This window comes from Pristiophorus japonicus, chromosome 4 (assembly GCF_044704955.1).
Source record: "Pristiophorus japonicus isolate sPriJap1 chromosome 4, sPriJap1.hap1, whole genome shotgun sequence".
Classification (NCBI taxonomy): Eukaryota; Metazoa; Chordata; class Chondrichthyes; family Pristiophoridae; genus Pristiophorus; species Pristiophorus japonicus.
In genome coordinates, this window is record NC_091980.1 from 210,821,844 (window position 1) to 210,844,048 (window position 22,205).

Here is a 22,205-nt window from a genome sequence, read left to right on the forward strand (position 1 = left end):
CTGTCGCACACCAAGTCGCACTCACCCATCATCTTTGTCCTTGACTTAAATTGGGTTCTGAATTCCCATGTCTTAAGTTTAAAATTCCCATCCTCATATCCAAATCCCTTCATGTCCTCGCTCCTCCCTATGTCTATTATCTCCCCCATCCATACAAACCTCCCAGAACTCTCCTCTGATTCTGGCCTCTCGTGCATGCCCCCCCACCCTCCCTTACCATTGGTGATCATGACTTCAGCTGTCTATGCCCTACGCTCTGGAATTCCCACCATAAACTTCTCTACCCCATTCCCCCTACTACAAGATCTCCTGAAAACCCAGCTCTTTAACCAGTCTTTGGATATATTGGGAAGCATCACCAAATCATTTTATATGATTAACCTGTGGAATTCTCTACTGTAGAGAGTTGTTGATGCCAGTTCATTGGATATATTCAAGAGGGAGTTAGATATGGCCCTTACAGCTAAAGCGACCAAGGGGTATGGAGAGTAAGCAGGAAAGGGGTACTGAGGTGAATGATCAGCCATGATCTTATTGAATGGTGGTGCAGGCTCGAAGGGCCGAATGGCCTACTGCACTTATTTTCAATGTTTCTATGTTTCTAAAGCAATTAAGACTAAGGGAAACATCTTGCTAATGAAGTTCAAATTCATAAATTGAAAGATTAAAGAAAATGCGCAAACTTTTTAACAAATTAAAAAAAAACTTGTGCTATATCCTAGCCACTCATCGATGTGAAAACTATGCGAAAATCAGCGGTCATAGAATGGTTATAGCACAGTAGGAAGCCATTTGGCCTGTCGAATCCGTGCCGGCTCTTCAGCTAGTCCCAGTCTCTCTCCTTTTCTCCGTAGCCCTGCAATTTTTTTTCCTTCAGGTACTTAATCTAATTCCCTTTTGAAAGCCACAATTGAATCTGCCTCCATTACCCTTTCGGGCAGTGCATTCCAGATCATAACCACTTGTTTAAAATATCTGTATGACTTTGTTAAATTAGTTGGTGGTCTTAAGCTTAGCTGCATTATGTCATGGTTTCCTTTGTGAAATGATTGTAACATTTTTAAAATTTTGAATATTTGCTGCTCTCGTGGCCATTTCCTCCCTCTTCCTTCCATCCACCTCCCCCCCCCTGCCAACCAGGCGTTTCCTCCAGGCCACATACCATCTTTATCCAGGAGTGTCTGGTGTTTGCATCCCATTCCCACTCTTCAACAACAACTTGTATTTATATAGTGCCTTTAAAGTAGTAAAATGTCCCTATGCGCTTCACAGGAGTATTATAAGATGAGAAAATTTGACACCGAGCCACAAGGAGAAATTAGGGCTTGGTCAAAGATGTAGGTTTTAAGGAGCGTCTTAAAGGAGGTAGAGAGGCGGAGAGGTTTAGACAGGGAATTCCAGAGCTTGGGACCGAGGCAACAGAAGGCGCAGCCACCAATGATTGAGCGATTTATAATTCGGGATGCTCAAGAGGGCAGAATTAGAGAAGCGCAGGTATCTCGGGGAGGTTGTGGGGCTGGAGGAGATTAGAGATTGGGAGGGGCAAGGCCATGGAGGGATTTGAAAACGAGGATGAGAATTTTGAAGTTGAGGCATTGTTTAACCGGGAGCCAATGTAGGTCAGCGAGCACAGGGTGAACATAAGAATGTAAGAATTAGCAAGAGTAGGCCATTCGGCCCCTTGAGCCTGCTCCGCCATTCAATGAGATCATGGCTGATCTACCTCAACTCCACTTTCCTGCACTATCCTCATATCCCATAATTCCCTTAATATCCAAAAATCTATCAATCTCTGTCTTGAATATACTCAAAGACTGAACCTCCACAGCCTTCTGAGGTGGAGAATTCCAGAGATTCACCACCCTCTGAGTGAAGAAATCTCGCCTCAACTCAGCCAGAGGAAACATCCTCCCTGCATCTACCCTGTCAAGCCCGGTAAGAATTTTGTATGTTTCAATGAGATCACCTTTCATTCTTTTAACCTCTAAGGCCTGGTCTACTCAATCTCTCCTCATAGGACAATCCCCCCCCCCCCCCCCCCCCCCAATCCCAGGAATCAGTCTGGTGAATCTTCGTTGCACTCCCTCAATGGCAAGTATATCCATGGGTGGTGGGTGAGCAGGACATGGGCAGTTGAGTTTTGGATGACCTCTAGTTTACGTAGGGTAGAATGTGGGAGGCCAGCCAGGAGTGCATTGGAATAGTCAAGTCTGGAGGTAACAAAGGCATGGATGAGGGTTTCAGTAGCGGATGAGCTGAAGCAAGGGCGGAGTAGGGTGATGTCATGGAGATGGAAATAGATGGTCTTAGTTATGCCGCAGATATGTGGTCGGGAACTGATTTCAGGATCAAATATGACGTCAAGGTTGCGGACAGTGTGGTTCAGCCTCAGACAGATGTTAGGGAGAGGGATGGAATCAGTGGCTAGGGAATGGAGTTTGTGGCAGGGACTGAAGATGTCTTCAGTCTTCCCAATATTTAATTGGAGAACATTTCTGTTGATCCAGCACTGGATGTCGGACAAGCAGTCTGACAATTTAGAGATCGTTGCGGGGTTGAGAGAAGTGGTGGTGAGGTGGAGCTGGGTATCATCAGCATACATGTGGAAATTGATGCTGTGTTTTTGGATTAGATCTCCAAAGGGAAGCATGTAGATGGGAAATAGGAGGGGGCCAAGGATAAATCCTTGGGCAACAGCAGAGGTAATGATGAGGGAGCCGGAAGAGAAGCTGTTGCAGGTGATCCTTTGGCTATGATTGAATAGATAAGAATGGAACCAGGCGCGTGCACTCCCACCTTGCTGGACGATGGTGGGAGAGGTGTTGGAGAAGGATGGAGTGGTTAACAATGTCAAAGGCTGTAGACATGTCAAGAAGGATGAGGAGGGATAGTTTGCCTTTGTCACAGTCACAAAGGATGTAATTTGTGACTTTGAGAGCCATTTCGGTACTGTGGCAGGAGTGGACACCTGATTGGAGGGATTGAAACATGAAGTTGCAGGAAAAATGGGCACGGATTTGGAAGGTGACAACATGTTCAAGGACTTTGGAGAGGAAAGGGGAGTTGGAGATGGGATGATAGTTTGCAAGGACTGAGGGGTCCAGGGTTTTTTTTTGAGGAGGGTGATGACGGCAGCTTTGCAGGAGAGGGGGACAATACCTGAGAGTGAACAGTTAACAACGTCAGCTAACATGGGAGCCGGAAAAGGAAGTTGATGGTCAGCAGTTTGGGAATAGGGTCGAAGGAGCAGGAAGTGAGTCTTGTGGAGGAGCTGAGTGAGGCGAGGTCATGAGAGAAGATCGGAGAGATACTGGAGAAAGATGCAAGTTCATGGCCAGGTCAGGGGGGAACCTGAGAGGAAGGAATTGAAATGACAGAAGCAGCTGAATGGATGGTCTCAATCTTCGAGACAAAGAAGTCCACGAGCTCCTCACACTTGTTGTCGGAGGTGAGAGTGGAGGAGACTGGAGAGGGATTTAAGATGATGATTAGCAGTGGAGAATGGAAGCTGGAATGATTCTGGAATAGTGAGTAATTTTGGCAGACCGGAGCAGGACCTGATAATGCTTCACGTGTTCCAGCCAGGTCTGGTGGTGAATGGCGAAACCAGTTGTCCACCATATCTGTTCAGGTCTGTGTCCTTTGGACTTAAGGGAGTGAAGATGAGGGCTGTACCAGAGGGAATGGCCAGGGTGACAGAAAGTATTTGTTATAATAGGGACTAGGGCATCAAAGGTAGTGGTGAGGGTGTGGGAAAGTGCCCCATTGCATTTTTCCTTTTTCCTGTAATAGCAAGTCTGACCTCCATTCAGCATGACTGAAATTGGAAACTTGGTGAAGAGCGAGTTTAAGCCTGAATCCTGCATACAGCGTCTTTTAAAATTGGGGGTGGGGAAATTTACTGTACTTGGTTGATCACCATGCTATCAGATATCATGTGCACACTATTTTCATCTAGAAGAGTGGGTTGGGAGGGTCTGGGCTTCAGCCTTCTGTGCAAATGCCTTTCTTGATTTGTTGTAATCAGCTAACTTTGCACTGTTTTGCAGGATGATAATGGTCTGCCTTGTTTATCGTTTTTTTCTTTGGAGAGTTACTGTAAAATACTTTTGCGTCTCACATTTTGAAATTGCTTGTTCAAATTATTCAATGCATAATTTTTTTCCATGCAAAAATCGTTCCTGTGCTGTATAGTTTAAACGACTGAATAATTTGATTTTTTTTCTAGCAAAAGGATAAGAATTAACGGGGTAAACTGTGTTGCTCTTGTTGAGATTAAGTGAAATTGACAGCATATTCAAATGGCAGCAATTGAATTTGTAGTGAATTAATTCCCAAGTTCACTTCAGGTTTGGAGAACCCATTCGTACTGGCACCTCCAAAACTGAATCTCAGATGTTTGGGATTTGTATGGTGATGTTATGACATCACCTTGCATGCAGACTAAATAGTTAGGTTAAATTTAGATGATTTTTTTAACATTATCCCAGGAAGGGCAAGCAATTGAAAAACGATTAGTAAACAATTTCCTTCCTAGCCCCACTGAACTTTGGTCTTGGGGACCAGAATTGCAAAACATTGGTTTTGGATCTAAACACGAGTCTGAAACCATCAGGTGCTGAGGTTTCCACATTCTGGTGTTAAGGTCGAATCTGTCTGCCATTTACGCTGTTGACGCACCATCTTTAATTCACTGTAAAGCAAAAACCACTTTTTAGTGACACTAAAGATGGTTTGCGAATATAACATAAGAACATAAAAAAATAGGAGCAGGTGTAGGCCATTCGGCCCCTCAAGTCTGCTCCGCCATTCAATAAGATCATGGCTAATCTTCTACCTCAACTCCACTTTCCTGCACTATCCCCATATCCTATGATTCCCTTAATATCCAAAAATCTATCGATCTCTGTCTTGAATGTACTCAACGATTGAGCCTCCACAGCCCTCTATGGTAGAGAATTCCAAAGTTTCACCACCCTCTTAGTGAATAAATATCTCCTCATCTTAGTTCCAAATGGCCGACCCCTTTTATTCTGAGACTGTGAACCCTGATTCTATATGCCCCAGTGAGGGGAAACATCCTCCCTGCATCTACCCTGTCAAGCCCTGTAAGAATTTTGTATGTTTCAATGAGATTACCTCTCATTCTTCTAAACACTAGAGAATTATAGGTGTAGTCTACTCAATAGGACGATCCCCCCCATCCCAGAAATCAGTCTGGTGAATCTTTGTTTCACTCACTCTATGGCAAGTATATCCTTCCTTGGGTAAGGTGACCACAACTGTACACATTACTCCAGGTGTGGTCTCCCCAGGGCCCTATATAGTTGAAGTAAGACGTCTTTACTCTTATACTCAAATCCTCCTGTAATAAAGGCCAACATACAATTTGCTTTCTTAATTGCTTGCTGTAGCTCCATATTAACTTTCAGTGATTCGTGTACAAGGTCACCCAGGTCCCTCTGAACACCAACATTTCCCAATCTCTCACCATTTAAATAATACTCTGCTTTTCTATTTTTCCTACCAAAATGGATAACTTCACATTTCTCCATATTATATTTCATTTGTCATGTTCTTGCCCCACTCACTTAGCCTGTCTATATCCCCATGAAGCCTCTGCATCTCCTCACAACTTACATTCACACTTAGCTTTGGGCTCAATTTTCCCCAACCCCTTTTTTTAGCGCACTCACCCGAGATGCGGTGACTTTGTGCGCTGAAAACGGCGCCGAAAAAATGTGCCCCCATCCTGGCCGCTCTGCTGTGTGTCCCGTGGCTTGGTGCAGCCTGGCCAGTCGATTGGGGGGGCGGAGCTAAGGCCATGCACCAGAGACTCTGCTGGCAGCTCTTCGCGTGCGCATTGGTGTCAGGTCCGATGTGCGCGCATGCTTAGTAGTGCCGAAACTTGGCACTCAGCCATTTTTAAAGGTAATCGCAGCTGGTTTTGTTTTCGTGCCAGAAGGAGAGCTGTGAACCGCATTAACTGCTGAATACAAGCAGCAGTGTCCTGCCTGTGTAAAAGGCAGCATCTCTCTCCACCCCCCACCGATGTAGCGTTCGGTCGCTCTGCTCCCCACACCCCGCCCCCTGTTGATTTAAAGGCCAGCATCTCTCATTCTCTTCCCCCGCACCCCCTCCCACCCCGTTCATTTGCAGCCGCCCCTAGCCCTGGCCGACTGGACTCCCGGTGCGTGTCTTGCCACCCCTATCCCAGGCTGAATGGCCTCACGCACAGGCCGGCCCTCTGCCTTCCTGGGCCGATTTTAAAGATTAAGGTAGGATTTACTATTTCTATTAGTATTTTAGTTGTTTGAGCTTTTCCTTGCAATGTTTGCTGCTTGGTTGTTTAATTTCAGGTCCTCTCCGGTTCCCTTCCTGCCCCTATCCCAGCCGATGTACTAATGTGTGCCGATTTCTTAACTGCCCGCAAGGTTTTTCAGAGCTGGCCACATACGCTGACCTAGTTCAATTTGGAATAAGTTTTAGCTGGCCAAAGTGGCATAAATGGCCAAAACTGGCGTAAGTGGCTGGGAATGCCCCCTTTTGGGGAAATAAAACTCAACTAAAAAAAATCGTACCGAACTGAGTTACTCTGGAGCAAATTGATTGGGGAAAGTGGCGTTTTTTAACTTATGCCAGAAAAACCAACTTACTCCAAAAAAATTGGAGCAAGTCATGACCAATTTTGAGCCCATTGTATCAGTAGCCAACTTAGATATATTACATTTGGTCCCCTCATCCAAATGATTGATATAGATTGTGAATAGCTGCGGCCCAAGCACTGATCCTTGTGGTATCCCACTAGTTACAGCCCGCCAACCCGAAAATGACCTCTACTTTCTGTTTTCTGTCTGTTAACCAATCTTCAATCCACCCCCAATCCCATGATCCCTAATTTTGTTTAATAACCTCGTGTGGCACGATAATGAATGCCTTCTGAAAATCCAAATATATCACGTCCACTGGTTTCCCCCTTATCTATTCTGTTAGTTACAACCTCAAAAAAACCTGATAACAGATTTGCCAAACATGATTTCCCTTTCATAAATCTGTGTTGACTCTGCCCAATCCTAATACTATTTTCGAAGTGCCTTGTTACCCCATCCTTAATAATAGTTTCTAGCATTTTCCCTACTACTCAAGTCGGGCTAACTGCTCTGTAGTTCCCCATTCTCTCTCCCTCCTTAAATCATGGGGTTACATTTGCTACCTTTCAATCCGCAGGAACCGTTCTTGAATCTATGGAATTTTGGAAGATGACAACCAATGCATCCGCATCCACTACCTCTTTCAAAACCCTATGATCTAGCTCATCTGGTCCAGGGGATTTATCGGCTTTCAGTCTCATTTATTTCTCCAGTACTATTTTTTTACTAATAATAATTTCTTTCAGTTCCTCATTTTCGCTAGATCCTTGGTTCTCCACTATTTCCGGGAGACAGACACACAAAGTATTTGTTTAATTTCTCTGCCATATCCTTATTCCTCATTATAATTTCTCCTGTCTCAGCCTGTAAGGGACCCACATTTACTTTTGCTAATCTTTTCCTTTTTAACATACCTATAGAAGCTTTTACTGTCTCTCGCTAGTTTACTCTCTCATTCTATTTTCCCTTTCTTTATAATTTCTTGGTCATCTTTTGCTGAATTCTAAAATCTTCCCAATCCTCAGGCTTACTGATCTTTTTGGCAACATTATAAGCCTATTCCTTTGATCTAAAGCTATCTTTAACTTCTCTTGTTAGCCACGGCGGGACCATTTTTCCTGTGGGGTTTTTGTGCCTTAAAGGAATATATATTTGTTATAAATTATGTATTCTTTAAATTCTAGCCATTGCTTGTCTACTGTCATACCCTTACTCATTAAGGGAAATCTTTCCTTAATCATGGTGAGCCAAGACTCGTATTTAGATTTAAGCCTTTGGGAGTTAAGTTCTTGGTTACTCACATTGTTTGAAGTTCCTCTAATTACCTTTTTTCTCTACCTGGAATATATGCACATCTATGTGTATGATTTTAATATGCTAAAGAAAGCAATAATTTTCAGCGCAGAGTTTAGAGTATGAATAGCAATGGTTTCATAGCACCAGCACGAGTTTCTTCAGAGCTGAATTTATGATTCAATTCTTGAACGGGGGATTTGGATTAGGCAGACTGTGCAATGGAAAATAATCTAAAAATGGTTGATATTAATGGATGTTGTGAAACTGGTTCCAAATTAACAAAGGGGATGGTTGATTTTTTTTTTTGGAACACCTTATTTATCACAATAGATGGTAGTACTAGACCCTGCAGAATATATTTGTTGCAATATTTTACAACCTGTTGCTTATTGCATATTATAACCACTAGATTCATCTGTAGGCATTGGCAGACTTTTCTGTTTCATTTGACTAATTTAGTAGGATCAAGTTTTTAAACAGAATTGATCATCTGAGGATTTGGACTTTGAGATATTCCATTAAACAAAGAAAGCATTGTTACTCTTCAGTCATGAAATCTAGCAAACATCAACTGAAGAAATGCAAGTGGTGGTCTTAGTTGCAATCTTGAATGCAAAATATAGACATTGCAAAATAAAGATGATTTTTCTATTCTCTTAAAAGGGTGACACGAACATGCGAATAATGACAGCTAGCAGAAGACCCTTTGGTCCATCCAGCCTGCCTCACACAATTGTGATACCCACCCGAAACTATGTGATCTCCTGGGAGAGATGATAATCCAGCTCTTGGAAAAAAAAAAGCCCAGGCCAATTTGGGGGAAATCCTCTCTGATTCCATTAGGCATCAAAACTGGATCATGAGATTATTCTGGCCTTGATAATTTTATGGTGTACCTATCTTTTGTACGAGGCCCCAGCCAGAAACAGATCCAGCTCTCGATTGAAATAATTTAGCGAGTCCACCTCAGAAGCCAGCAGCTGTTCCACAGGTCCACTGTTCTCTAGGAAAAGAACCACTTTCTGGACATCTAACCTAGATCTGGCCTTGTACAACTTAAACTTAAAATCCGTAACATATCTTTGGAACAAACTTTCAAATCGAACACCATCTGTTCCCTTCATCATCTTATAAACCGAACCACATTCAGTTCCATTCGCAGCTCCTCATATAATGCAGCAGTCCGTGCCCGCATGCAGCAAAACTTGGCCAACCTTCATAAGAACATAAGAAATAGAAGCAGGAGTAGGCCATTTGGCACCTCAAGCCTGCTCCACCATTCAATAAGACCATGGCTGATCTGATCATGGACTCAGCTCCACTCCCTATAACCCTTTACTCCCTTATCGCTCAAAAATCTGTCTATCTCCGCCCACGCTCCAAACAGCGACCTGGGTCCTGATGACGTCACCGAGTCGCCCACCTTGTAGCTGTCGCACTGGAAGTTGTAGTGGCATACCGCTCCAGCACTTTTTGTAGCCCTGACCTGTGGGGGTATGTAACCACGGGGACTACAGTGGTTCAAGAAGGCGGCTCGCCACCACCTTCTTGAGGGCAATTGGGAATGGGCGATAAATGCTGGCCTTGCCAGCAACCCCCACATCCTGTAAATGAATTTTAAAAAGTCAGATCACCCCTAAGTCTACGCTTCTCTAAAGTGTAGAGTTGTAGCCTATCTTAAGATGCTTAAAACTGGGAATTAATGTAGTGGCCCTCCTGTGCACCCTTCTCAAAGCCTAAGTATCACCCACCATGTGAGGAGATCAAAACTGGACACGGTATTCCAACTGAGGCCTGGCCAAGGTCTTGTTCAAGGACATAATAGTATACTTTGTCTTGTAGTCAACTGTCTTATAAATATAGCCCAACACTCTATTCGTTCTCACGATCACAACGAAATTGCTAATGGACTTTGAGATCTATGCACTTGGAATACTCATAGCTTTCTTTTTTCTACCTACTTTAATACTTTTTTATGTTCAGAATTCACCCTGCCCATATGCATGACATTGCACTTTTCCAAGTTAAACATAATTTGCCAGACACAAGCCCAATGCATCAAGATCTGCCTGCAGCAGTTAAGCATTGAATATAGGTTGAGTCTCCCTTATCTGGGACTCCCTCATCCAGCACCAGTCCCGGCCATTCGGCCTGCAAGTGCAGAATTCCGACGTGAACAAATTGTAGTCCTTCCTCGCTGCCAACTCCTGCAATCGCTGGCCTGACACCGCGATCCACCGCCCCCTCCACCCCATGATCTCTCTGCCGCACTCCCAGCCCCAAGCCAGCCAGCCTTGATATCCCCTTGCTCAGTACCTGCACCATCCAATTTAATGTGACTTCCCCTTGTCCAGCAAAATCCCTTATCTGGCACAAGCCAGATCCCGAGGGTGCCGGATAAGAGAGGTTGAAGTTGTACAGGCTTGAGAATTGCACACATCTTTATCATTTGCAAACTTGCAGATTGTGCTCTTAACATCTATAGCAAGATCATTAATCACTGGTGTCTCCAAACAGATCAAAATCCATTTATAACTATTTTTGCCTACGGCCTTCCAGCCTGTTCTCAATCCAGCTCAATATATTAGCATTAATATAATAGACTTGTTAGCAAAATTAAAGCCCATGGAATTAAAGTGATAGTGGCAGCATGGATGCAAAATTGGCTGAGGGACAGGAAGCGGAGAGTAGTGGTGAACAATGTTCCTTGTAAGCTGCACAGCGCTCCAGGGACCCCACGTAGCCAGCTTGTTGCCTTTTCAATGAGAAAATCAGCGCATGTGTGGTATTTTGAATTATCCACCCAGCTCAAACAACCTCAACAGAGCCGGGACCAATATCCTCGAGGGAGAGGTTACCAATACTATTGGGGAGGGTTTAAACTAGCTTGGCAGGGGGATGGGAACCTGAAAATAGATTCCGTAGGGAGGGGAAAAACCCGGAATTAGAAAGCAAAAATAGAGAGAGAGTTTGAAGGAGAGAGGAAACGAGCAGGAAAAAAAAGAGTAAAAAAAACACATTTAAAGCCTCTTTGTCTAAATGCATGTAGCATTCGTAACAAAATAGATGAGTTGATGGCACAAATAGATACAAATGGGTATGATCTGATAGCCATCACAGAAATGTGGTTGCAAGGTGACCAGGACCAGGAACTAAATATTCAGGGGTATTTGACAATCCGGAAGGACAGGAAGAAAGGAAAAGGAGATGAGGTAGCTCTGTTGATAAAGGATAGAATCACTGCAATAATGAGAAATGAGACTGACTCAAATGATCAGGGTGTTGAAACAGTTTGGGTGGAGATAAGGAATAATAAGGGGAAAAAGTCACTGGTGGGCGTAGTCCATAGGCCTCCTAACAGTAACCAACAGTACTCTGTTGGTCGTTGTATAAACCAGGAAATAATGAGGGATTGTAAAAAGTGAACAGCAATAATCATGGGTGATTTTAACCTCCATATTGATTGGACAAATCAAATTGGTCTGGGTAATTTTGAGGAAGAGTTCATAGAGTGCATAAGGGACGGATTCCTTGAACAGTATATAATGGAACCAACCAGGAGACAGGCTATCTTCCATAGAAACATAGAAGCATAGAAAATAGGTGCAGGAGTAGGCCATTCGGCCCTTTGAGCCTGCTCTACCATTCAATATGATCATGGCTGATCATGCAACTTCAGTATCCCATTTCTGCTTTTTCTCCATACGCCTTGATCCCTTTAGCCATAAGGGCCACATCGAACTCCATTTTGAATATATCTAACGAACTGGCCTCAACAACTTTCTGTGGTAGAGAATTCCACAGGTTCACAATTCTGAGTTCTTAGATCTGGTCCTGTGTAATGAGACAGGATTAATAAACAATCTCCCAGTAAAGGATCCCCTCAAAATGAGTGATCATAGCATGGTTGAATTTCAAATTCAGATGGAGGGTGAGAAAGTTGGATGTCAAACCAGCGTACTAAGCTTAAATAAAGGAGACGACAAAGGTATGAGGGCAGAGTTGGCTAAAGTGGACTGGGAAAATAGATTCAAGTGTAGGACAGTTGATGAACAGTGGCGTACATTTAAGGAGATATTTCACAACTCTCAAGAAAAATAAAGTCCAGTGAGGAGGAAAGGGTGTAAAAGAAAAGATAGCCATCCGTGGCTAACTAAAGAAATAAAGGACGGTATCCAATTAAAAACAAGGGCATACAAAGTGGCCGAAACTAATGGGAGGACAGAAGTTTGGGAAGCTTTTAAAAGCCAGCAAAGAATGACACAAAAATGATTAAGAAAGGGAAGATTGGCTATGAAAGTAAACTAACATGAAATATAAAACCAGATAGCAAGAGTTTCTATAGGTATATAAAAAGGAAAAGAGTGGCTAAAGTAAATATTGGTCCCTGAGAGGACGAGACCGGGGAATTAGTAATGGGGAACATGGAGATGGCAGAAACTCTGAACAAATATTTTGTATCAGTCTTTACGGTAGAGGACACTAACGGGGGGGCGGTGGGGGGGGGGGGCGTGGGGGACGGGGAAAGGAAGGAACTTAACAGAATCACAATCAGGAAGGAGGTGGTACTCAGTAAGATAATGGGACTAAAGGTCGATACATCCCCTGGACCTGTTAGCTTGCATCTTAGGGTCTTAAGAGAAGTAGCGGCAGGAATAGTGGATACATTGGTTGTAATTTACCAAAATTCCCTGGATTCTGGGGAAGTCCCAGCAGATTGGAAAACTGCAAGTGTAATGCCCCTGATTTTTTTTAAAAAAAGGAGGCAGACAAAAAGCAGGAAACTATAGACCAGTTAGCCTAACATCTGTGGTTGAGAAAATGTTGGAGTCAATTATAAAAGAAGCAGTAGCATGGATTTATGAAAGGGAAGACATGTTTGACAAATTTGCTGGAATGCTTTGTAATGAACAGGGTGGATAAAGGGGAACCAGTGGATGTGTATTTGGACTTCCAGAAGGCATTTGACAAGGTGCCACATAAAAGGTTACTGCACAAGATAGAAGTTCATGGGATTGGGGGAAATATATTAACATGGATAGAGGATTGGCTAACTAACAGAAAACAGAGTCGGGATGAATGGTTCATTCTCGGGTTAACATAGAAACATAGAAAATAGGTGCTGGAATAGGCCATTCGACCCTTTGAGCCTGCACCACATTCAATAAGATCATGACTGATCATTCCCTCAGAACCCATTTCCTGCTTTCTCTCCATACCCCTTGATCCCCTCAGCCATAATGGCCATATCTAACTCCCTCTTGAATATATCCAATGAACTGGCATCAACAACTCTCTGCGGCAGGGAATTCCACAGGTTAACAACTCTCTGAGTGAAGAAGTTTCTCCTCAACTCAGTCCTAAATGGCCTACCCCTTATCCTAAGAATGTGTCCCCTGGTTCTTCCCCAACATCGGGAACATTCTACCCGCATCTAACCTATCCCGTCCTGTCAGAATCTTACATGTTTCTATGAGATCCCCCCTCATCCTTCTAAACTCCAATGTATAAAGACCCAGTTGATCCAGTCTCTCTTCAAATGTCAGTCCAGCCTGAACCTTCGTTGCACTCCCTCAATAGCAAGAACGTCCTTCCACAGATTAGGAAACCAAAACTGAACACAATATTCCAGGCGAGGCCTCACCAATGCCCTGTGCAACTGCAGTAATACCTCCCTGCTCCTGTACTCAAATCCCCTAGCTATGAAGGCCAACATACCATTTGCCGCCTTCACCGCCTGCTGTACCTACCTGTATGCCAACTTTCAATGACTGATGGACCGTGACACCCAGGTCTCGTTGCACCTCTCCTTTTCCTAATCTGCTGCCATTCAGATAATATTCTGTCTTCGCGTTTTTGCCCCCCAAAGTGGATAACCTCACATTTATCCACATTATACTGCATCTGCCATGCATTTGCCCACTCATCTAACTTGTCCAAGTCACCCTGCAGCCTTAGCGTCCCCCTCACAGCTCACACTGCCACCCAGTTCAGTGTCATCCGCAAACTTGGAGATATTACACTCAATTCCTTCATCTAAATCATTGATGTATATTGTAAAGAGCTGAGGTCCCAGCACTGAGCCCTGCGGCACTCCACTAGTCACTGCCTGCCATTCTGAAAAGGACCCGTTTATCTCGACTCTCTGCTTCCTGTCTGCCAACCAGTTCTCTAGCCACGTCAGTACATTACCCCCAATACCATGTGCTTTGATTTTGTACACCAATCTCTTGTGTGGGACCTTGTCAAAATTGTTTTGGAAGTCCAAATACACCATATCCACTGGTACTCCCTTGTCCACTCTACTAGTTACATCCTCAAAAAATTCCAGAAGATTTGTCAAGCATGATTTCCCCTTCATAAATACATGCTGACTTGGACTGATCCTGTCACTGCTTTCCAAATGCGCTTTCATCTTTAATAATTAATTCCAACATTTTCCCCACGACTGATGTCAGGCTAACCGGTCTATAATTACCTGTTTTCTCTCTCCCTCCCTTTTTTAAAAAGTGGTGTTACGTTAACTACCCTCCAGTCCATAGGAACTGATTCAGAGTCGATAGACTGTTGGAAAATGATCACCAATGCATCCACTATTTCTAGGGCCACTTTCTTAAGTACTCTGGGATACAGACTATCAGGCCCTGCGATTTATCGGCCTTCAATCCCATCAATTTCCCCCACACAATTTCCCGCCTAATAAGGATATCCTTCAGTTCCTCCTTCTCACGAGACCTTCGGTCCCCTTGTACTTCCGGAAGGTTATTTGTGTCTCCTTTCGTGAAGACAGAACCAAAGTATTTGTTCAATTGGTCTGCCATTTCTTTGTTCCCCATTATAAATTCATCTGAATCCGACTGCAAGGGACCTACGTTTGTCTTCACTAATCTTTTTCTCTTCACAGATCGATAGAAGCTTTTGCAGTCCATTTTTATGTTCCTGGCAAGCTGCTTCTCGTACTCTATTTCCCCCCTCTTAATTAAACCCTTTGTCCTCCTCTGCTGAATTCTAAATTTCTCCCAGTCCTCAAGTTTGCTGCTTTTTCTGGCCAATTTATATGCCTCTTCCTTGGATTTAACACTATCCTTAATTTCCCTTGTTAGCCACGGTTGAGCTACCTTCCCCGTTTTATTTTTACTCCAGACAGGGATGTACAATTGCTGAAGTTCATCCATGTGATCTTTAAATGTTTGCTATTGCCTATCCACCGTCAACCCTTTAAGTATCATTTGCCATTCTATTCTAGCTAGTTCACGCCTCACACCATCGAAGTTACCTTTCCTTAAGTTCAGGACCGTAGTTTCTGAATTAATTTTGTCACTCTCCATCTTAATAAAGAATTCTACCATGTCATGGTCACACTTCCCCAAAGGGCATCGCACAACAAGATTGCTAATTAGTCCTTTCTCATTACACATCACCCAGTCTAGGATGGCCAGCTCCCTAGTTGGTTACTCGACATATTGGTCTAGAAAACCATCCCTGATACACTCCAGGAAATCTTCATCCACCGCATTGCTACCAGTTAGGTCAGCCCAATCAATATGTAGATTAAAGTCACCCATGATAACTGCTGTATCTTTATTGCACGCATCCCTAATTTCTTGTTTGATGCTGTCCCCAACCTCATTACTACTGTTTGGTGGTCTGTACACAACTCCCACTAGCGTTTTAGAAACATAGAAACATAGAAAATAGGTGCAGGAGTAGGCCATTCGGCCCTTCGAGCCTGCACCGCCATTCAATGAGTTCATGGCTGAACATGCAACTTCAGTACCCCATTCCTGCTGTCTCGCCATACCCCTTGATCCCCCTAGTAGTAAGGACTACATCTAACTCCTTTTTGAAGATATTTAGTGAATTGGCCTCAACAACTTTGTGGTAGAGAATTCCACAGGTTCACCACTCTCTGGGTGAAGAAGTTTCTCCTCATCTCGGTCCTAAATGGCTTACCCCTTATCCTTAGACTGTGACCCCTGGTTCTGGACTTCTCCAACATTGGGAACATTCTTCCTGCATCTAACCTGTCTAAACCCGTCAGAATTTTAAACGTTTCTATGAGATCCCCTCTCATTCATCTGAACTCCAGTGAATACAAGCCCAGTTGATCCAGTCTTTCTTGATATGTCAGTCCCGCCATCCCGGGAATCAGTCTGGTGAACCTTCGTTGCACTCCCTCAATAGTAAGAATGTCCTTCCTCAAGTTAGGAGACACAATACTCCAGGTGTGGCCTCACCAAGGCCCTGTACAACTGTAGTAACACCTCCCTGCCACTGTACTCAAATCCCCTCGCTATGAAGGCCAACATGCCATTTGCTTTCTTAACCGCCTGCTGTACCTGCATGCCAACCTTCAATGACTGATGTACCATGACACCCAGGTCTCGTTGCACCTCCCCTTTTCCTAATCTGTCACCATTCAGATAATAGTCTGTCTCTCTGTTTTTACCACCAAAGTGGATAACCTCACATTTATCCACATTATACTTCATCTGCCATGCATTTGCCCACTCACCTAACCTATCCAAGTCACTCTGCAGCCTCAGCATTCTCCTCGCAGCTCACACTGCCACCCAACTTAGTGTCATCCGTAAATTTGGAGATACTACATTTAATCCCCTCTTCTAAATCATTCATGTACAATGTAAACAGCTGGGGCCCCAGCACAGAACCTTGCGGTACCCTACTAGTCACTGCCTGCCATTCTGAAAAGTACCCATTTAATCCTACTCTTTGCTTCCTGTCTGCCAACCAGTTCTCCATCCACGTCAGCACACTACCCCCAATCCCATGTGCTTTAACTTTGCACATTAATCTCTTGTGTGGGACCTTGTCGAAAGCCTTCTGAAAGTCCAAATACACCATCAACTGGTTCTCCCTTGTCCACTCTACTGGAAACACCCTCAAAAAATTCCAGAAGATTTGTCAAGAATGATTTCCCTTTCATAAATCCATGCTGACTTGGACCTATCATGTCACCTCTTTCCAAATGCGCTGCTATGACATCCTTAACTAATCCTTAGTTAAACTAATATGGCAGGGGATGGGAACCAATACAGGGAGACAGAGGGAAACAAAAAGGAGACAAAAACAAAAGACAGAAAAGAGATGAGTAAAAGTGGAGGGCAGAGAAACCAAAGGCAAGAAACAAAAAGGGCCACTGAATATAAAAGGGCTGCAGGAGGGGTAAAAACTAAAAATCATGGTTTAAAAACTAGGATGAAAACACTCTACCTAAATGCACGCAGCATTAGAAATAAAGTAAATGAGTTGACGGCACAAATCATTACAAATGGGTATGATTTGGTGGCCATTACAGAAACATGGTTGCAAGGTGGCCAAGACTGGGAATTAAACATACAGGGGTATCTGACAATTCAGAAAGATAGGCAAGAAGGGAAAGGAGGTGGGGTAGCTCTGTTAATAAAGGATGATATCAGGGCAGTTGTGAGGGATGATATTGGCTCCAATGAACAAAATGTTGAATCATTGTGGGTGGAGATTAGAGATAGTAAGGGGAAAAAGTCACTGGTCGGCGTAGTTTATAGGCCCCCAAATAATAACTTCATGGTGGGGCGGGCAATAATCAAGGGAATAATGAAGGCATGTGAAAAATGAACGGCAGTAGTTATGGGGGATTTTAACCTACATATCGATTGGTCAAATCAAATCGCAGGGGATAGCCTGGAGGAGGAATTCATAGAATGCATACGGGATTGTTTCTTAGAACAGTATGTAACAGAGCCTACAAGGGAGCAAGCCATTTTGGATCTGGTCCTGTGTAACGAGACAGGAAAAATAAACTATCTCCTTGTAAAAGATCCTCTCGGAATGAGTGATCACAATATGGTTGAATTTGTAATACAGATTGAGGATGAGGAAGTTGTGTCAGAAACGAGCGTACTATGCTTAAACAAAGGGGACTACAGTGGGATGAGGGCAGAGTTGGCTAAAGTAGACTGGAAACAAGGACTAAACGGTGGCACAATTGAGGAACAGTGGAGGACTTTTAAGGAGCTCTTTCATAATGCGCAACAAAAATATATTCCAGTGAAAAAGAAGGGCGGCAAGAGAAGAGATAACCAGCCGTGGATAACCAAGGAAATAAAGGAAAGTATCAAATCAAAGACCAATGCGTATAAGGTGGCCAAGGTTAGTGGGAAACTAGAGGATTGGGAAAATTTTAAGCAACAGCAAAGAATGACTAAAAAAGCAGTAAAGAAAGGGAAGATAGATTACGAAGGTAAACTTGCGCAAAACATAAAAACAGATAGTAAAAGCTTTTACAGATATATAAAACGGAAAAGAGTGACTAAAGTAAATGTTGGTCCCTTAGAAGATGAAAAGGGGGATTTAATAATGCGAAATGTGGAAATAGCTGAGACCTTAAACAATTATTTTGCTTCCGTCTTCACAGTGGAAGACACAAAAACCATGCCAAAAATTGCTGGTCATAGGAACGTGGGAAGGGAGGACCTTGAGATGATCACTATCACTAGGGAGGTAGTGCTGGACAGACTAATGGGACTGAAGGTAGACAAGTCCCCTGGTCCTGATGAAATGCATCCCAGGGTATTAAAAGAGATGGCGGAAGTTATAGCAGATGCATTTGTTATAATCTACCAAAATTCTCTGGACTCTGGGGAGGTACCAGCGGATTGGAGAGCAGCTAATGTAATGCCTCTGTTTAAAAAAAGGGGGCAGGCAAAAGGCAGGTAACTATAGGCCGGTTAATTTAACATCTGTAGTGGGGAAAATGCTTGAAACTATCATTAAGGAAGAAATAGCGGGACATCTGGATAGGAATAGTGCAATCAAGCTGACTCAGCATGGATTCATGAAAGGGAAATCATGTTTAACTAACTTACTGGAATTCTTTGAGGATATAACGAGCATGGTGGATAGAGGTGTACCGATGGATGTGGTGTATTTAGATTTCCAAAAGGCATTCGATAAGGTGCCACACAAAAGGTTACTGCAGAAGATAAAGGTACGCGGAGTCAGAGGAAATGTATTAGCATGGATAGAGAATTGGCTGGCGAACAGAAAGCAGAGAGTCGGGATAAATGGGTCCTTTTCCAGTTGGAAATCAGTGGTTAGTGGTGTGCCACAGGGATCGGTACTGGGACCACAACTGTTTACAATATACATAGATGACCTGGAGGAGGGGACAGAGTGTAGTGCAACAAAATTTGCAGATGACACTAAGATTAGTGGGGAAGCGGGTTGTGTAGAGGACTCAGAGAGGCTGCAAGGAGATTTAGATAGATTAAGCGAATGGGCTAAGGTTTGGCAGATGGAATAGAAACATAGAAACATAGAAAATAGGTGCAGGAGTAGGCCATTCGGCCCTTCTAGCCTGCACCGCCATTCAATGAGTTCATGGCTGAACATTCAACTTCAGTACCCCATTCCTGCTTTCTCGCCATACCCCTTGATCCCCCTAGCAGTAAGGACCTCATCTAACTCCTTTTTGAATATATTTAGTGAATTGGCCTCAACAACTTTCTGTGGTAGAGAATTCCACAGGTTCACCACTCTCTGGGTGAAGAAGTTCCTCCGCATCTCGGTCCTAAATGGCTTACCCCTTATCCTTAGACTGTGACCCCTGGTTCTGGACTTCCCCAACATTGGGAACATTCTTCCTGCATCTAACCTGTCTAACCCCGTCAGAATTTTATATGTCGGAAAGTGTGAGGTCATCCACCTTGGGGAAAAAATACAGTAAAAGGGAATATTATTTGAATGGGGAGAAATTACAACATGCTGTGGTGCAGAGGGACCTGGGGGTCCTTGTGCATGAATCCCAAAAGGTTAGTTTGCAGGTGCAGCAGGTAATCAGGAAGGCAAATGGAATGTTGGCCTTCATTACGAAAGGGATGGAGTACAAAAGCAGGGAGGTGTTGCTGCAACTGTATAAGGTATTGGTAAGGCTGCACCTGGAGTACTGTGTGCAGTTTTGGTCACCTTACTTAAGGAAGGATATACTAGCTTTGGAAGGGGTACAGAGACGATTCACTAGGCTGATTCGAGAAATGAGGAGGTTACCTTATGATGATAGATTGAGTAGACTGGGTCTTTACTCCTTGGAGTTCAGAAGGATGAGGGGTGATCTTATCGAAACATTTAAAATAATGAAAGGGATAGACAAGATAGAGGCAGAGAGGTTGTTTCCATTGGTGGGGGAGACTAGAACTAGGGGGCACAGCTTCAAAATATGGAGGAGCCCATTTAAAACCGAGTTGAGAAAGAATTTCTTCTCCCAGAGGGTTGTGAATCTGTGAAATTCTCTGCCCAAGGAAGCAGTTGAGGCTGGCTCATTGAATGTTTTCAAGTCAAAGATAGATAGATTTTTAAGCAATAAGGGAATTAAGGGTTACGGGGAGAGGGCGGGTAAGTGGAGCTGAGTCCACGACCAGATCAGCCATGATATTGAATGGCGGAGCAGGCTCGAGGGGCTAGATGGCCTACTCCTGTTCCTAATTCTTATGTTCTTACGTTCTTAATAATTGATTCCATCATTTTACCCACTACCGATGTCAGGCTGACCGGTCTATAATCCCCTGTTTTCTCTTTCCCTCCTTTTTTAAAAAGTGGGGTTACATTGGCTACCCTCCACTCCACAGGAACTGATCCAGAGTCTTTGGAATGTTGGAAAATGACTGTCAATGCATCCGTTCTTTCCAAGGCCACCTCCTTAAGTACTCTGGGATGAAGACCATCAGGCTCTGGGGATTTATTGGCCTTCAATCCCATCAATTTCTCCAGCACAATTTCCCGACTACTAAGGATTTCCCTCAGTTCCTCCTTCTTACTAGACCCTCTGACCCCTTTTATATCCGGAAGGTTGTTTGTGTCCTCCTTAGTGAATACCGAACCACAGTACTTGTTCAATTGGTCTGCCATTTCTTTGTTCCCCGTTATGACTTCCCCTGATTCTGACTGCAAGGGATCTACATTTGTCTTTACTAACCTTTTTCTCTTTACATATCTATAGAAGCTTTTGCAGTCCGTCTTAATGTCCCCTGCAAGCTTCCTCTCGTACTCTATTTTCCCTGCCCTAATCAAACTCTTTGTCCTGCTCTGCTGAGTTCTAAATTTCTCCCAGTCCCCAGGTTCACTGCTATTTCTGGCCAATTTGTATGCCACTTTCTTGGCTTTAATACTATCCCTGATTTCCCTTGATAGCCACGGTTGAGCCACCTTCCTTTTTTTATTTTTACGCCAGACAGGGATGTACAATTGTTGTCGTTCATCCATGCGGTCTCTAAACCCCTTAAGTATCATTTGCCAATTTATCCTAGCCAATTCACGCCTCATACCTTCAAAGTTACCCTTCTTTAAGTTCTGGACCATGGTCTCTGAATTAACTGTTTCATTCTCCATCCTAATTTAGAATTCCACCATATTATGGTCACTCTTCCCCAAGGGGCCTCGCACAATGAGATTGCTAATTAATCCTCTCTCATTACACAACACCCAGTCTAAGATGGCCTCCCCCCTAGTTGGTTCATCGACATATTGGTCTCGAAAACCATCCCTTATGCACTCCAGGAAATCCTCCTCCACCGTATTGCTTCCAGTTTGGTTAGCCCAATCTATATGCATATTAAAGTCACCCATGATAACTGCTGCACCTTTATTGCATGCACCCTAATTTCCTGTTTGATGCCCTCCCCAACATCACCACTACTACTGTTTGGAGGTCTGTACACAACTCCCACCAACGTTTTTTGCCCTTTGGTGTTCTGCAGCTCTTCCCATATAGATTCCACATCATCCAAGCTAATGTCCTTCCTAACTATTGCATTAATCTCCTCTTTCACCAGCAATGCTACCCCACCTCCTTTTTCTTTTATTCTATCCTTCCTGAATGTTGAATACCCTTGTATGTTGAGTTCCCAGCCCTGATCATCATGGAGCCACGTCTCTGTAATCCCAATCACATCATATCTGTTAACATTTATTTGCACAGTTAATTCATCCACCTTATTACGGATACTCCTTGCATTAAGACACAGAGCCTTCAGGCTTGTCTTTTTCACACACCTTGTCCCTTTTGAATTTTGCTGTAATGTGGCCCTTTTTGTTTTTTGCCTTGGGATTCTCTGCCCTCCACTTTTACTATTCTCCTTTCTATCTTTTGCCTCTGTCTCCCTTTTATTTCCCTCTGCCTCCCTGCATAGGTTTCTATCCCCTTGCCATATTAGTTAAACTCCTCCCCAGCAGCACTAGCAAACACTCCCCCTAGGACATTGG

The 22,205-nt window shown here is 43.6% G+C and overlaps 1 protein-coding gene across 4 annotated transcripts in view; it reads left to right on the forward strand.

The window, feature by feature from the left end:
- Positions 1-22,205, forward strand: part of arhgap5 (Rho GTPase activating protein 5) — a 95,513-nt gene that overhangs the window by 19,446 nt on the left and 53,862 nt on the right. The window lies entirely within an intron of this gene.